The sequence below is a fragment of the Salmo salar genome, chromosome 18 (assembly GCF_965601325.2).
Source record: "Salmo salar chromosome 18, fSalSal1, whole genome shotgun sequence".
Taxonomy (NCBI): Eukaryota; Metazoa; Chordata; class Actinopteri; order Salmoniformes; family Salmonidae; genus Salmo; species Salmo salar.
In genome coordinates, this window is record NC_138308.1 from 94071161 (window position 1) to 94088357 (window position 17197).

Consider the following 17197-nt stretch of genomic DNA (forward strand, 5'->3'; position numbering starts at 1 on the left):
ACGTGTGTGTGTCTGTGTGTGTGCGTGCGTGCGTGTGTGTGTGTGTGTGTGCATTCCCAAGGGCATCGAACAGTCATACATTACCTTTTCTGTCTGTGTCACACCTATCCTCCAACCAGGTGTGTGTGTGTCTGGCGCAGATTCCGCCTCAGGTGTGTATCCTGGTGTGTGTGTTTGTGTGTGTGTGTGTGTGTGTACTCCCGGACAGTGTGTGTGACTCCTTTCCGACACACACACATCAAAGAGGCGGATTTGGGTCGCTGAGTCACACACTCCACGATCCCTTTTATATTTGTTTAGTTCCAGGGAGAGAAAGAGAATTTTCACTCAATCCCATTCACATTATTCCCCAAAGAGAATCTGGAAAATCCAAAAAACACACAAAAATCTGAAGAAATTCAATTTGTTTGCTTCTCCATAATTTTCCATCGCCATTTCCTGTTTGGGAATTCTGGGAATGCTTGTATGAATATATCATAATATTGATATCAAGGAAATGAAGATCGTGAACAGGCAGATCCTCTCCTCCTCCCCCTATCTCCCCTCCCTCCTCCCCTCTCTCTCCCTCTCCTCTGTTCCACCGTAGATTGCTCATATGTCTCTCTCTTTCCTTTAGTCGTTTCCTCCCTCTATCCCTCTGTTATGTCAGCATCCCTCTCTTCAAGGAATCATTCAACGCGTCCCGCATCACAAATATTATTCAGAGCATCGTGGGAGTATAACAGAATATGTTCTTTCTTTCCCAAAGATTCCCCGTCCCCTTGGTGGGTCAAACAACCCGGTTAAGTTTCCCTGTCCCCTTGGTGGGTCAAACAACCCGGTTAAGTTTCCCTGTCCCCTTGGTGGGTCAAACAACCCGGTTAAGTTTCCCCGTCCCTTTGGTGGGTCAAACAACCCGGTTAAGTTTCCCCGTCCCCTTGGTGGGTCAAACAACCCGGTTAAGTTTCCCCGTCCCCTTGGTGGGTCAAACAATCCACTTAAGATTCCCTGTCCCCTTGGTGGGTCAAACAACCCAAGTCAAGGGCTGAACAATAAGGAACGTGGATGGAAGTGTTGAGGGACAACGGGATGATGGACGAGTGGGGGGTTGTCCTTGTTGTTGTTGATGTTGTTCACCTGTAATAGAGCAGAAAAAACATACAGTTATCTGTGTGTGTGTGTGTGTGTGTGTGTGTGTGTGTGTGTGTGTGTGTGTGGTGTGTGTGTGTGTGTGTGTGTGTGTGTGTGTGTGACAGTCTGAAAGCTCATAAACACACAGCGCCAGACAACCAATCTGGAATTATACCCTCTCTCTCATCTCTATACCCCATCTCTCCATCTCTCAGACCCATCTCTCATCTCTATACCCCATCTCTCATCTCTATACCCCATCTCTCATCTCTATACCCCATCTCTCCATCTCAATACCCCATCTCTCCATCTCTATACCCCATCTCTCATCTCTATACCCCATCTCTCCATCTCTCAGACCCTTCTCTCCATCTCTATACCCCATCTCTCCATCTCTCAGACCCATCTCTCATCTCTATACCCCATCTCTCCATCTCTCAGACCCATCTCTCCATCTCTCAGACCCATCTCAATATCTCTATACCCCATCTCCCCATCTCTCTCTGCCCCTTCTCTCCATGGGGTTGCCCCATCTCTCAATCTCTATGTCCCATCTCACCATCTCTATGCCCCCTCTCTCCATCTCTATGCCCCATCTCTCCATCTCTATGCCCCATCTCTCCATCTCTATGCCCCATCTATCCATCTCTATGCCCCATCTCTCCATCTCTCTGCCCCATCTCTCCATCTCTATGCCCCTTCGCTCCATCGCTATGCCTTACCTCTCCATCTCTATGCCCCATCTATCCATCTCTATGCCCCATCTCTCCATCTCTCTGCCCCATCTCTCAACTCTATGCCCCATCTCTCCATCTCTCTTCCCCATCTCTCTCATCCCATTCTGTCCATCCCTTTACCCCATCTCTCCATCTCTATGCCCCGTCTCTCCATCTCTATGCCCCTTCGCTCCATCGCTATGCCTTACCTCTCCATCTCTGCCTCATCTCTCCATCTCTCTGCCCCATCTCTCCATCTCTCTGCCCCATCTCTCAATCTCTATGCCCCATCTCTCCATCTCTCTGCCCCATCTCTCCATCTCTATTCCCGTTTCTCTACATCTCTATGCCCCATCTCTCCATCTCTATGCCGCTTCTCTCCTTCTCTCTGCCCCATCTCTCCATCTCTATTCCCGTTTCTCTACATCTCTATGCCCCATCTCTCCATCTCTATGCCGCTTCTCTCCTTCTCTCTGCCCCATCTCTCCATCTATATGCCACATCTCTCCATCTCTATAACCCATTTCTCCATCTCTATGCCCATCTCTCCATCTCCTTGCCCCTTCTCTCCATATTTCTGCCCCATCTCTCCATCTCTATGCCCCATCTCTCCATCTCTCAGCCCATTCTGTCCATCTCTATGCCCCATCTCTCCATCTCTATGCCCCTTCGCTCCATCGCTATGCCTGGCCTCTCCATCTCTGCCTGATCTCTCAATCTCTATGCCCCTTCTCTCCATCTCTATGCCCCATCTCTCCATCTATATGCCTCATCTCTCCATCTCTCTGCCCCATCTCTCCATCTCTCTGCCCCATCTCTCCATCTCTATGCCCCATCTCTCCATCTCTATGCCCTGTCTCTCCATCTCTATGCCCCATCTCTCCATCTCTATTCCCCATCTCTCCATCTCTCTGCCCCATCTCTCCATCTCTATGCCCCATCTCTCCATCTCTCTGCCCCTTCTCTCCATCTCTCTGCCCCATCTCTCCATCACTATGCCCCATCTCTCCATCTCTATGCTCCATCTCTATGCCCTGTCTCTCCATCTCTATGCCCCCTCTCTCCATCTCTATGCCCCATCTCTCCATCTCTCTGCCCCATCTCTCCATCTCAATGCCCCATCTCTCCATCTCTTTGCCCTGTCTCTCAATCTCTATGCCCCGTCTCTCCATCTCTGTGCCCCATTTCTCCATCTCTATGCCCTGTCTCTCCATCTCTATGCCCCATCTTTCTATGTCTATGCCCCATCTCTCCATCTGTCCCATCTCTATGCCTGTCTCTCCATCTCTATGCCCCATATCTCCATCTCTCGGCCCCATCTCTCCATCACTATGCCCCATCTCTCCATCTCTATGCTCCATCTCTTTGCCCTGTCTCTCAATCTCTATGCCCCGTCTCTCCATCTCTGTGCCCCATTTCTCCATCTCTATGCCCTGTCTCTCCATCTCTATGCCCCATCTTTCTATGTCTATGCCCCATCTCTCCATCTGTCCCATCTCTATGCCTGTCTCTCCATCTCTATGCCCCATATCTCCATCTCTCGGCCCCATCTCTCCATCACTATGCCCCATCTCTCCATCTCTATGCTCCATCTCTATGCCCTGTCTCTCCATCTCTATGCCCCCTCTCTCCATCTCTATGCCCCATCTCTCCATCTCTCTGCCCCATCTCTCCATCTCAATGCCCCATCTCTCCATCTCTTTGCCCTGTCTCTCAATCTCTATGCCCCGTCTCTCCATCTCTGTGCCCCATTTCTCCATCTCTATGCCCTGTCTCTCCATCTCTATGCCCCATCTTTCTATCTCTATGCCCCATCTCTCCATCTGTCCCATCTCTATGCCTGTCTCTCCATCTCTATGCCCCATATCTCCATCTCTCTGCCCCATCTCTCCATCTCTCTGCCCCATCTCTCCATCTCTGCATTTCAACCCCCCACTCTTTACCTTTTCTCTTTTGTCTCTCTAAACTCTCTCTCTCTCTCTCTCTCTCTGTCTCTGTTTCTCTCTCTCTGTCTCTCTCTCTGTCTATCTCTCTCTCCCTTTCCCTCTCTCCCTTTCTCTCTCTCTCCCTCTCTCTGTCTCCCTGTCTCTGTCTCACTGTCTCTCTGTCTCACTTTCTCTCTCTCTGTCTCCGCCTCTGTCTCTCTCTCTCTCTCTCTCTCTCTCTCTCTCTCTCTCTTTCTCTCTCTATCTCTCTCTGTCTCTATCTTTCTCTGTCTCTATCGCTCTTTCTCTCTCTGTGTCTCTCTCTCTGTTTCTGTCTTCTCTCTCTGTCTCTCTCGCTCTCTCTCTTGCTCTCTCTCTCTCTGTTTCTGTCTCTGTCTCTCTCTTTCTCTGTCTCTGCCTCTCTTGCACTCTCTCTCTTTCTCCGCCTGTCTCTCTCTTTCTCTCTGTCTCTCTCTCTCGCTGTCTCCCTCTCCCTCTCTCTCTCTGTCTCTGTCTCTCTGTCTCTCTGTCTCGCCCTCTGTCTCTCTGTCTCTCTGTCTCTCTCTTTCTCTCTCTCTCTGTCTCTCTCTTTTTCTCTCTCTTTCTCTCTCTTTCTCTCTCTCTCTCGCTCTCTCTCTCCCTCTCTCTCTCTGTCTCTATGTCTCTCTGTCTCGCTTTCTCTACATCTCTCTGTCTCACCCTCTGTCTCTCTGTCTCTCTCTTTCTCTCTCTCTCTCTCTGTCTCTCTGTCTCTCTTTGTCTCTCTCTTTCTCTCTGTCTCTCTCTATCTCTCTCTCTCTCTGTTTCTGTCTCTCTCTCACTCTCTCTCTATCGGTCTCTGTCTCTCTGTCTGTCTCTCTTTCTTTCTCTCTCTCTGTATCTCTCTCAATTTAATTAACAGGGCTTTATTGGCATGGATAATAACAATCAAAATGAACAGTAAACTTTACACTCAAAAATGTTCCAAAAGAATAAAGAAATTTTCAAATGTCATATTATGTCTATCTACAGTTTTGTAAAGATGTACAAATGGTTCAAGTAAATAAATAAACATAAAAATGGGTTGTATTTACAATGGTGTTTGTTCTTCACTGGTTGACCTTTTCTTGCGACAACAGGTCACACATCTTGCTGCTGTGACGGAACACTGTGGTATTTCACCCAGTAGATATAAGAGTTTATCAAAATTGGGTCTGTTTGTGTTTGTGAACAGAGCCCCAGGACCAACTTGCTTAGGGGACTCTTCTCCAGGTTTATCTCTCTGTAGGTGATGGCTTTGTTATGGAAGGTTTGGGAATCACTTCCTTTTAGGTGGTTGTTGAATTTAACGGCTCTTTTCTGGATTTTGATATTTAGCGGGTATCGGCCTAATTCTGCTAATCGGCCAAATTCTCTCTCTCTCTGTCGCTCTCTCTCTGTTTTCTCTCTCATTAGCACATTGTTTAATAGCGTCTGGCCCAGGTGATATTTCAGAGCGTCTGGCCCAGGTGATATTTCAGAGCGTCTGGCCCAGGTGATATTTCAGAGCGTCTGGCCCAGGTGATATTTCAGAGCGTCTGGCCCAGGTGATATTTAAGAGCGTCTGGCCCAGGTGACATTTAAGACTGTCTGGCCCAGGTGATATTTCAGAGCGTCTGGCCCAGGTGATATTTAATAGTGTCTGGCCCAGGTGATATTTCAGAGCGTCTGGCCCAGGTGATATTTCAGAGCGTCTGGCCCAGGTGATATTTAATAGCGTCTGGCCCAGGTGATATTTAATAGCGTGTAGCCCAGGTGATATTTCAGAGCGTCTGGCCCAGGTGATATTTAATAGTGTCTGGCCCAGGTGATATTTAAGACTGTCTGGCCCAGGTGATATTTAATAGTGTCTGGCCCAGGTGATATTTAATAGTGTCTGGCCCAGGTGATATTTAATAGTGTCTGGCCCAGGTGATATTTCAGAGCGTCTGGCCCAGGTGATATTTAATAGCGTCTGGCCCAGGTGATATTTCAGAGCGTCTGGCCCAGGTGATATTTCAGAGCGTCTGGCCCAGGTGATATTTAGAGCGTCTGGCCCAGGTGATATTTAAGAGCGTCTGGCCCAGGTGATATTTCAGAGCGTCTGGCCCAGGTGATATTTAAGAGCGTCTGGCCCAGGTGATATTTCAGAGCGTGATATTTCAGTGCTCCAGCTGTATTGAGAGATGTGGAGGGTCAACACCTAGTTGCTTCTAATTAAGAGCGGCTGGCCCAGTGCTCCAGCTGTATTGAGAGATGTGGAGGGTCAACACCTAGTTGCTGCTAATTAAGAGCGTCTGGCCCAGTGCTCCAGCTGTATTGAGAGATGTGGAGGGTCAACACCTAGTTGCTGCTAATTAAGAGCGGCTGGCCCAGTGCTCCAGCTGTATTGAGAGATGTGGAGGGTCAACACCTAGTTGCTGCTAATTAAGAGCGGCTGGCCCAGTGCTCCAGCTGTATTGAGAGATGTGGAGGGTCAACACCTAGTTTGGTGCTCCCTATTGGATTTCTAGAAAAACATTCCTTTATCTGATCTTCCCTGTTTTTGTTTTAGCTCCACCATTTTGGTTTGCTTCCTGTCTTTAAGTTTGGTGTGGGTTTTTCTTTTGTTTGCCTCTTCTTGGGCAAATTTAGTGGGTCTAATGGGGGGGGTGTCTTTAAGGTCCCAGTTCTTGATGCTAGTCAACTTTCAGTTCACCCCCATGAGTGTCTTTCAGAACCCCTCTTAAAACCCCACCTGTTTTGTTGGGTTGTTGGTCAGTTAGTTCCCCCTTCTGTTTGAGCGACTATATTTGGTTTTCTTGCCGGGGAACGTAACAATCTCTTCTCTCTCTCTAACCCCTCCCTCCCCTCCCTTCCTGCACTCAATCTCCCTCTCTCTCTCCCCCTCTCTCGCTCCTTCTCTCTCGCTCCTTCTCTCTCTCGCTCCCCTCTCTCTCCCCTCTCTCGCTCCTTCTCTCTCGCTCCTTCTCTCTCTCGCTCCCCTCTCTCTCCTCTCTCTCGCTCCTTCTCTCGCTCCTTCTCTCTCTCGGTCCCCTCTCTCTCCTCTCTCTCGCTCCTTCTCTCGCTCCTTCTCTCGCTCCTTCTCTCTCTCGGTCCCCTCTCTCTCCTCTCTCTCGCTCCTTCTCTCGCTCCTTCTCTCTCTCGCTCCCCTCTCTCGCTCCTTCTCTCGCTCCTTCTCTCTCTCGCTCCCCTCTCTCTCCTCTCTCTCGCTCCTTCTCTCGCTCCTTCTCTCTCTCGCTCCCCTCTCTCGCTCCTTCTCTCGCTCCTTCTCTCTCTCCTGCTCTCTCTCTCCTCTCTCTCTCCCCTCTCTCGCTCCTTCTCTCTCTCCCCTTTCTCCCTCTCGCTCTTCATCAGTGTATCCATCATTCTGTCTGTCTGGTTTGCTATTCTCCTGTCTATTCACCTTTCACTCAAACACACACACACACACACACACACACACTTGTCCATGCAATTACATCATGCCCTCCTTAACACGTCTCTATAGACCTACTGTGGAGACACATACATGTACACTGTTAATCGTGACAGGTCGACCTTGTTCCAAAAATAAAATATTGATCATGGCTAAATGTCAAATGGACCCTAAACATCCCACAAGGCCCCACATCACTATTTAGTGCACTCCTTTTGACCAGGGATTTGGTTAAAAGTAGTATAATAGGGAATAGGGTGCCATTTGGGACCCAGGTTTAAGTACCGCCCACCTGCCTGTACCAGCTGTCAATCAAAGGGCTCTTAAGCAGACACCTCTACCAACAAAATCAATTCAGCCACCACTAAAGCCTATCAGAGTGTGTGTGTGTGTGTGTGTGTGTGTGTGTGTGTGTGTGTGTGTGTGTGTGTGTGTGTGTGTGTGTGTGTGTGTGTGTGTGTGTGTGTGTGTGTGTGTGTGTGTGTGTGTGTGTGTTTAGATATCCGTCCTGTCTGTATAGATTTGACAACAGTACAGTTTGTCTCTTTACCTCTCTCTCTCTCTCTCTCTCTTTCTCTCTCTCTCTCTCTCTCTCAATTTCAGTTTAAGGGCTTTATTGGCATGGGAAACATATGTTTACATTGCCGAAGCAAGTGAAGTAGATAATAAACAAAAGTGGAATAAAAAAAAAATACAAAATGTACAGTAAACATTACACTCACAGAAGCTCCAAAAGAATAAAGACATTTCAAATGTCATATTATGTGCAAATATTTAAAGTACAAAAGGGAAATTATTTAACATAAATATGGGTTGTATTTACAATGGTGTTTGTTCTTCTCTGGTTATGGGAGAATATCAAATGTATTAATTTGATTTTAGATTTCTTTGTGTATCTGTGTAATCTGAGGGAAATATGTGTCTCTAACATGGTCATACATTTGGCAGGAGGTTATCTCTCCATTTCTGTTTCTCTATTTATTTAAAGGAATACTGGAAGATTTAGAGATTTAGGTCATTTATCTACTAAATCAGAGTCAGACAAGCTAATACCATTTTTACGTTTCTGCATTTAGCCTGGACATGATTAAAGTTAGCATATCGCTAGCTTAGCACAATTGCTGGTTGTCTCCCGGTACAGTAGCCAGCTCCTCTCAAAAGCAGAAGAATTAACTGTACCTTCTAACTACTGAAAAACTGGGCGGTTGGTCATTTACAGTCTTCCAAAGCTATACATAGTCATAAATATTATAATAGATTATAATTTCACAGATAATCATAAGAAAATACATTATATCCACTTCCTCATTCTTTCCCGCTTGTCGCATAGAGATGTATAGAGACCATTGCGCCATTGTATCTATCCCATTATGGCGTGTGTGAGCGTATGGGCAGCATCGTTGAGACAGATACAACGTTGCGATATCTATACATCTCTATGCGACATCCTTCTTTTCCCAGAGATAAAAGTGATGGAACAAACCTAGTCATCCGGATTCTTCTGCACGGAATCACAGAATCACGGAATGTCCTATCTTCTCTTTATTCTGATGCGTCCAATGTGCTGCTCCTCAGAAAAAAACTGGCAACTCTCTCTCTCTCTCTCTCTCTCTCTCTCTCAATCTCCTTCTCTCTCTCTCTAGAGTGCACTTCTTCACCTCTCTCTCCCTGCCGCTGTCTCTCTCTCTCTCGTTCCCTCGTTCTCTCGCCAGCTGTACAACACGAAATCTCTTCAGAGGACAAACCCTCTCTCTCTTCTCATCCCCTTTCCCATTTCTACCTCCGTCCAGATCTCTCCGTCCGTAGATTGCATTTTAAGTCATTTTAATCCCTGCGTACAGGTATTGAATGAAAAGATGAAAAAAAGAGAGAGGGATGAAAGGAGAGGAAGAGAACATTAAACGAGAGAAGGAAAAACACTGTGATAATTCCCTCTGTAGTTTTTTTTCCTGTCCTCCTTTTATTTTGTCCTCTGCTGTTCCTCCTGTCTTCATTCATCCATTTATCTCTCTATCGCTTTTTACCTCCCCCTCTGTTTCTCAGGGTAGACGGTTTGCAGTGGTTACTGCAGAGAGAGTAGAGTGTGACTGTTCATAATGTGCAGCCTACACAGACTGAGAGAGAGAGACAGACAGAGAGGGAGGGAGGGCGGAAGGGCGAGAGAGAGGGACTGGGATAGAGAAAGGGAGCGATGGAGAGAGAGCCTCAAGCATCATTTGCCTGGATAGAAATGGAAAGAGAGATAGAGAAGTGTGAGAGGAGAGATAAAGATAGAGAGAGGCAGAAGTGTGAGAGGAAAGGAGGAAAGAGAGAGAGTGAGAGAGGCAGAAGTGTGAGAGGAAAGGAGGAAAGAGAGAGAGAGAGGCAGAAGTGTGAGAGGAGAGATAAAGATAGAGAGAGGCAGAAGTGTGAGAGGAGAGGAGGAAAGAGAGAGAGAGAGAGGCAGAAGTGTGAGAGGAGAGATAGAGAGAGGAGAGTGAGAGAGAGATTTCAAAACATTTCAAGCAGACAACCTAAGAAAATTAACAAGAATGACAAATGGTTTGATGAACAATGTAAAAACCTAAGAAGAAAATTGAAAAACCTATCCGACCAATAACATAGAGTCCCAGAAAACCTGAGCCTACGACATCAATGTGGTGAATCACTAAAACAATGCAGACATACACTACGGAGAAAGATTGAACAGCACGTCAGAAATCAGCTCAATGTAGTTGAAGAATCCGTAGAATTTAACCACTTCTGGGAAAATTTGAAGACTTTAAACAAACAACAACACAGAGTTTGTAATGATTTACACTGAGAGTCAGGAAGCAAGTTCAGGGAGTTTAATTCATTTAATAAATGAACAAAACAAGAAACACAAACAGCCACTGACAGGAGACCGCAACATCGTTACAGGATGACGACTCAACGAAGGGAAGCATCAGGGAGTGTTTTTTTTGTTTTTGTGTTGGGGGTGATGTCGGGTCCTGGTGTTGGAGCCGGAGCTACCTGGGAGGCCTCAGCAGGTTTGATAGGCTCCAATGCCTCAGCAGGTTTGATAGGCTCCCATGCCTCAGCGGGTTGGATAGGCTCCCATGCCTCAGCGGGTTGGATAGGCTCCCATGCCTCAGAGGGTTGGATAGGCTCCCATGCCTCAGCCGTTTTGTAGGCTCCCATGCCTCAGCCGGTTTGTAGGCTCCCATGCCTCAGCGGGTTTGATAGGCTCCCATGCCTCAGCGGGTTTGATAGGCTCCCATGCCTCAGCGGGTTTGATAGGCTCCCATGCCTCAGCGGGTTGGATAGGCTCCCATGCCTCAGCGGGTTGGATAGGCTCCCATGCCTCAGCGGGTTGGATAGGCTCCCATGCCTCAGAGGGTTGGATAGGCTCCCATGCCTCAGCCGTTTTGTAGGCTCCCATGCCTCAGCCGGTTTGTAGGCTCCCATGCCTCAGCCGGTTTGTAGGCTCCCATGCCTAAGCTGGGTGAACAGGTTCCCGTGCCTCAACCGAGGCAACCGGGGAGGTCTCAGCCGGTTCATCAGGCTCTCACTCCTCAGCCGGTTCGTCAGGTGACTGGTCCGCTCCGGATCCCCGTGATCGTCCCTGTGGTTGGCGTCCTGCGGCTGGAGGGGGTACGGTCACGTAGGCTCTCTCTCCGGCAAACAGCAAAAACATATACATGATCAAATACAAATCTTAGAATCAACTATTAAAGACTACCAGAACCCATTGGATTCTCTAAATACATTGAATGAACTACAGGACAAAATATAACCCCTCCATTACACCAAAAGGCCTGTTGTGTTTATGGTATCCTCAATGAAGTAATAAAATATACAGACCACAAATTCCAATTGGCTATACTTAAACTCTTTAACATCCTCCTTAGCTCTGGCATTTTACACAACATTTGGAACCAAGGACTGATCACCCCAATCCACAAAAGTGGAGACACATTTCAACCCAATAAATACAGTGGGATATGCATCAACAGCAACCTTGGGAAAATCCTCTGCATTATCATTAACAGCAGAATTGTACATTTCCTCAGTGAAAACTATGTACTGAGCAAATGTCAAATAGGCTTTTTACCAAATTACTGTATGACAGACCACATATTCACCCTGCACACCCTAATTGACAAACAATCCAAAACAAAGGCAAAGTCGCCTTTGTTCATTTCTAAAAAGCTTTTGACTGCATTTAGCATGAGGGTCTGTTGTACAAACTGATGGAAAGTGGTGTTGGGGGAAAAACATACAATATTATGAAATCCAAGTACACAAACAACAAGTGTGCGGTTAAAATTGGCAAAAAACACACACCTTTCTTTCCACAGGGTTGGGGGTGAGACAGGGATGCAGATGAAGCCCCACCCTCTTCAACATATATATCAACTATTTGTCGAGGGCACTAGAACAGTCTGCAGCACCCGGCTACCAGAATCTGAAGTCAAATTTCTACTGTTTGCTGATGATCTGGTGCTTCTGTCCCCAACCAAGGAGGGGCTACAGCAGCACCTAGATCTTCTGCACAGATTCTGCCAGACCTGGGCCCTGACAGTAAATCTCTGAGAGACAAAAATAATGGTGTTCCAAAAAAGGTCCAGTTGCCAGGACCACAAATATACATTCCATCTAGCCCCCAAATATACATACCATCTTGCTCTAGAGCACACAAAAAACGATACATAACTTGGCCTAAACATCAGCTTCACAGGTAACTTCCACAAAGCTGTGAACGATCTGAGAGAAGAGGCAAGAACGGCCTTCTATGCCATCAAAAGGAACAAAAAATTCAACATACCAATTAGGATCTGGCTAAAAATACTTGCATCAGTTATAGAACCCATTGCCCTTTATGGTTGTGAGGTCTGGGGTCCGCTCACCAACCAAGAATTCACAAAATGGGACAAACATCAAATGAGACTCTGCATTCAGAATTCTGCTAAAAAAGTTCCTCAGTGTACAATGTAAAACACCAAATAATGCATGCAGAGCAGAATTAGGCCGATACCCGCTAATGATCAAAATGCTGAAGAGCCGTTAAATTCCACAACAACCTAAAAGGAAGTGATTCTCAAACCTTCCATAACAAAGCCATCACCTTCAAAGAAATGAACCTGGAGAAGAGTCCCCTAAGCAAGTGACAGATTGATACAATGATAAATTGATAGAGTGATAGATTGATATAGTGGTAATGTGATAGAGTGGTAATGTAATAGAGTGATAGAGTGGTAATGTAATAGAGTGATAGTGGTAATGTAATAGATTGCTAATGTAATAGAGTGATAGAGTGGTAATGTAATATAGTGATAGAGTGGTTATGTAATAGAGTGGTAATGTGATGGAGTGGTAATGTAATATAGTGATAAAGTCGTAATGTAATAGATTGATAATGTTATAGAGTGATAGAGTGGTAATGTAATGTAGTGGTAATGTAATATAGAGATAGAGTGGTAATTTAATAGAGTGATAGAGTGGTAATGTAATAGATTAGCAATGTAATAGAGTGATAATGTAATATAGTGATAGAGTGGTAATGTAATAGATTGGTAATGTAATAGAGTGGTAATGTAATAGAGTGATAGAGTGGTAATGTAATAGAGTGATAGAGTGGTAATGTAATATAGTGGTAATGTAATAAAGTGGTAATGTAATAGAGTGGTAATGTAATAGAGTGATAGAGTGGTAATGTAATATAGTGATAGAGTGGTAATGTAATATAGTGGTAATGTAATATAGTGGTAATTTAATAGAGTGATAGGGTGGTAATGTTATAGATTGGTAATGTAATATAGTAGTAATGTATTAGATTGGTTATGTAATATAGTGGTAATTTAATAGAGTGATTGAGTGGTTATGTAATATAGTGGTAATGTAATAGATTGGTAATGTAATAGAGTGGTAATGTGACAGAGTGGTAATGTAAGAGAGTGGTAATGTAATAGAGTGGTAATTTGACAGAGTGTTAATGTAAGAGAGTGGTAATGTAAGAGAGTGGTAATGTAATAGAGTGGTAATGTGACAGAGTGGTATTGTAAGAGAGTGGTAATGTAATAGAGTGGTAGTGTAATAGAGTGGTAATGTAATAGAGTGGTAATATAATATAGTGGTAATTTAATAGAGTGATAGAATGGTAATGTAATATAGTGGTAATGTAATAGATTGGTAATGTAATATAGTGGTAATTTAATAGAGTGATTGAGTGGTAATGTAATATAGTGGTAATGTAATAGATTGGTAATGTAATATAGTTGTAATTTAATAGAGTGATTGAGTGGTAATGTAATATAGTGATAGAGTGATAATGTAATAGAACGATAATGTAATATGGTGATAGAATGGTAATGTAATATAGTGGTAATGTAATAGATTGGTAATGTAATATAGTGGTAATGTAATATAGTGGTGATGTAATAGAGTGATAGAGTGGTAATGTAATAGAGCGATAATGTAATATGGTAATAGAGTGGTAATGTAATATAGTGGTAATGTAATAGAGTGATAGAGTGGTAATGTAATATAGTGGTAATGTAATATAGTGGTAATTTAATAGAGTGATAGAGTGGTAATGTAATAGAACGATAATGTAATATGGTGATAGAATGGTAATGTAATATAGTGGTAATGTAATAGATTGGTAATGTAATATAGTGGTAATGTAATATAGTGGTGATGTGATAGAGTGGTAATGTAATATAGTGGTAATTTAATAGAGTGATAGAGTGGTAATGTAATATAGTGGTAATGTAATAGAGTGATAGAGTGGTAATGTAATATAGTGGTGATGTAATATAGTGATAGAGTGGTAATGTAATATAGTGGTAATGTAATATAGTGGTAATGTAATAGAGTGATAGTGGTAATGTAATATAGTGGTAATGTAATAGAGTGATAGAGTGGTAATGTAATATAGTGGTAATGTAATATAGTGGTAATGTAATATAGTGGTAATTTAATAGAGTGATAGAGTGGTAATGTAACATAGTGGTAATTTAATAGAGTGATAGATTGGTAATGTAATAGAGTGGTAATTTAATAGAGTGATAGAATGGTAATGTAATATAGTGGTAATTTAATAGAGTGATAGAGTGGTAATGTAATATAGTGGTAATGTAATAGAATGATAGTGATAGAATGAGAATGATAGAATGATATTGATAGAGTGATAGAATGAGAGTAATAGAATGATACATAAAATGATGGTGATAGAATGATAGCAATGGAATGATAAAATGATAGTGATAGAGTGATAGTGGTAGTCATAGAAGGACCTCTTCTCTTTCCTAACCACTTCTGTCTTTTCTTTCCTAACCTCTTCCTTTTTCTCTTTCTTGACCTCTTCTCTCTTCTCTTTCCTAATTTCTTCTCTCTTCTCTGTGGCTCAGTTGGTAGAGCATGGTGTTTGCAACGCCAGCATGGTGTGTGCAACGCCAGGGTTGTGGGTTCGACTTCTCTCTTCTCTTTCCTAACCTCTTCTCTCTTCTCTTTCCTAAGTTCTTCTCTCCTCTCTTTCCTATCCTCTTCTGTCTTCTCTTTCCTAACTTCTTCTCTTTCCTATCTCTTCTCTTCCTAACCGCTTCTCTCTTCTCTTCTCTTTCCTAACCTTTTCTCTCTTTTCTTCTTTCCTAACCTCTTCTCTTTCCTAACCTCTTCTCTCTTCTCTTTCCTAACCTCTACTCTCTTCTCTCTACACTTCTCTTTTCTATCCTCTTCTCTTTCCTAACGTCTTCTCTCTTCTCTTTCCTAAAACCTTCTCTTTCCTAACCTCTTCTCATTCCTAACCTCTTCTCATTCCTAACCTCTTCTCTCACCTATTTCCAAACATCTTCTATCTTTTCTTTCCAACCCCCTTCTCTCCTCTCATTCCTAATTTATTCTGTCTTCTCTTTCCTAACCTCTTCTCTTCTCTTTCCTATCTCTTCTCTTCCTAACCTCTTCTCCCTTCTCTTCTCTTTCCTAACCTCTTCTCCCTTCTCTTCTCTTTCCTAACCTCTTCTCTTTCCTAACCTATTCTCTCTTCTCTTTCCTAACATCTTATCACTTCTCTTTCCTAATTTCTTCTGTCTTCTCTTTCCTAAACTCTTTGTCCTCTATTTCCTAACCTCTTCTGTTTTCTTTTCCTATCTTCTCTTGCCAAACCTCTTCTCTTTCCTTACCTCTTCTCTCACTTCTCTTTCCTAAACTCTTCTCACCTCTATTTCCTAACCTCTTCTCTTTTCTTTTTCTCAACCTCTTCTCTCTTCTCTTTCCTATTTCTTCTCTTCCCAACCGCTTCTCTATTCTCTTTCCTAACCTCTTCTTTCTTCTCTTCTCTTTCATAACCCCTCCTCTCCTCTCTTTCCTAACCTCTTCTCTCTCTTCTCTTTCCTAACCTCTCTCTCTTCTCTTTCCTAAACTCTTCTCACCTCTAATTCCTAACCTCTTCTCCCTTCTCTTTCCTAACCTCTTCTCTTTTCTCTTTCCTGACCTCTTCTCTCCTCTCTTTCATAACCTCTTCTCTCTGCTCTTGCCTAACCTCTTCTTTCATCTCTGTCCTAACCTCTTCTCTTCCAAACCTCTTCCCTCTTCTCTTTCCAAACATCCTCTCTCTTCTCTTTCCTATTTCTTCTCTTCCCAACCACTTCTCTATTCTCTTTCCTAACCTCTTCTCACTTCTATTTCCTAATCTCTTCTCTCCTCTCTTTCCTAACATCTTCTCTCCTCTCTTTCCTAATCTCTTCTCTCCTCTCTTTCCTAACCTCTTCTCTCTTCTCTTTCCTAACCTCTTCTCTCTTCTCTTTCCTATCCTCTTCTGTCTTCTCTTTCCTAACCCCTTCTCTATCCTACCCTCTTCTCTCTTCTATTTCCTAACCTCTAATATCTTCTCTTTCCAAACGTCTTCTCTTTCCTAACCTCTTCTCTCTTCTCTTTCCTATTGCTTCTCTTCCCAAGTGCTTCTCTATTCTCTTTCCGAACCTCTTCTCTCTTTTCTTCTCTTCCCAATCGCTTCTCTCTTGTATTTCCTAACCTCTACTATCTTCTCTTTCCTTTCGCTTCTCTTCCAAACCTCTTTCCTCTTCTCTTTCCTAACCTCTTCTCTCCTCTATTTCATAACCTCTTCTATCTGCTCTTGCTTACCTCTTCTTTCATCTTTTACCTAGCCTCTTCTTTCTTCTCTGTCCTAACCTCTTCTCTTTCCTAACCTCTTCTCTCTCCTATTTCTTAACTTCTTCTCTGTTCTCTTTCCTAAACTCTCCTCTCTACTCTTTCCTAACCTTTTCTGTCTTCTCTTTCCTATTCTCATCTCTCTTCTCTTTCCTAACCTCTTGTCTTTCCTAACATCTTTGCTAAAAACTGAGTCAATGAACACACACACACACACACACACACACACACACACACACACACACCTCCTCATTTGTCTCAATAAAATGCTAATAGGGTAGGACAGAAACAGTCTCACACATAGAATGAGAAAGTAGCAATAGTCATCAACATTAAAAGGCTGTTTAACTTTCAGAGCATCTAATTTGTAAACATTTCAAATGTTTTCAATTATCACTTTTTTTTATTTTTATTATCACAAAAAATGTACACCCATCAAAATAAGTTGTATTTCTTCGTTTTTTTGTTGTTGTGACTTAAGTGTTGAGACAGTGCGTTAAATCCCTGACGAAGCTTTAGCATTCTTATAGATGTAACGGAAAGACATTTCAGCCATTACCGGGATGTGTTTGACAGGTTGTTTCAGCAGTCGGAACGTTAATGGGACAAAACGTCTGGCACAAGCGAGAGTATAAAAGAGTCGCAGGAATAAAATGTAAACAATCAATGCTGCGTGATAAGTGGATTAGAAAGGTAATTGGAAACAGGAAATAGGAAACAGGAAATAAATGGTTAAAGACAGATCCCAGGTGGGCGGGGCATGCCCGTTACTAAAGAAAGAAAAAGTCAGGGCGAGAGATAGAAGGAAACCGAGAAAGTGGATATATATATATATATATATATATATATATATATACAGTGGGGGGAAAAAGTATTTGATCCCCTGCTGATTTTGTACG

The 17197-nt window shown here is 43.5% G+C and overlaps 2 protein-coding genes across 4 annotated transcripts in view; one reads left to right on the top strand and one right to left on the bottom strand.

The window, feature by feature from the left end:
* LOC106578133 (leucine-rich repeat and fibronectin type-III domain-containing protein 4-like) overlaps positions 1-556 on the bottom strand; it is a 37688-nt gene extending 37132 nt beyond the window's left edge. The window contains exon 1 of the mRNA XM_045701625.2: positions 85-556. The gene's annotated coding sequence lies outside the window, so the exon portion shown is untranslated. The remainder of the gene's footprint in view (positions 1-84) is intronic.
* LOC106592454 (pyruvate carboxylase, mitochondrial) overlaps positions 1-17197 on the top strand; it is a 498777-nt gene that overhangs the window by 285689 nt on the left and 195891 nt on the right. The gene's annotated exons all lie outside the window — the stretch shown is intronic.